Source organism: Carlito syrichta, unplaced genomic scaffold (assembly GCF_000164805.1).
Source record: "Carlito syrichta isolate Samal-C Ts95f unplaced genomic scaffold, Tarsius_syrichta-2.0.1 Scaffold126806, whole genome shotgun sequence".
NCBI lineage: Eukaryota > Metazoa > Chordata > Mammalia > Primates > Tarsiidae > Carlito > Carlito syrichta.
In genome coordinates, this window is record NW_007070902.1 from 54,446 (window position 1) to 54,760 (window position 315).

The following is a 315-nucleotide window of genomic DNA, read 5'->3' on the forward strand; positions in this document are numbered from 1 at the left end:
TCCGCATGCAAGTAACGGTTCCGCCATCCGCCCAGACCACCCACCCGCTGCGCCCCAGCCATCCCCGGAGGCCAAGGAGCGCACGCGGGAGGCTGCTGGGGAGGGAGCCTTTATTGCGGGGCGGCCGGAGCGGTGCCGAGCTCAGGCTGGACAGGCTCGTCGGGGAACATGGCGCGGTGCATGGCGGCCACGTAGCTGCAGCCGCTGGGGTCCTCCAGGCGCAGCCGCGCCAGGGGCAGGAAGCGCTCGCTGCTGAAGTAGCGCAGGGCGGGCCGCGGGGCGCGCAGCGCCGTCACGAAGACCTGCGGGGCGAGA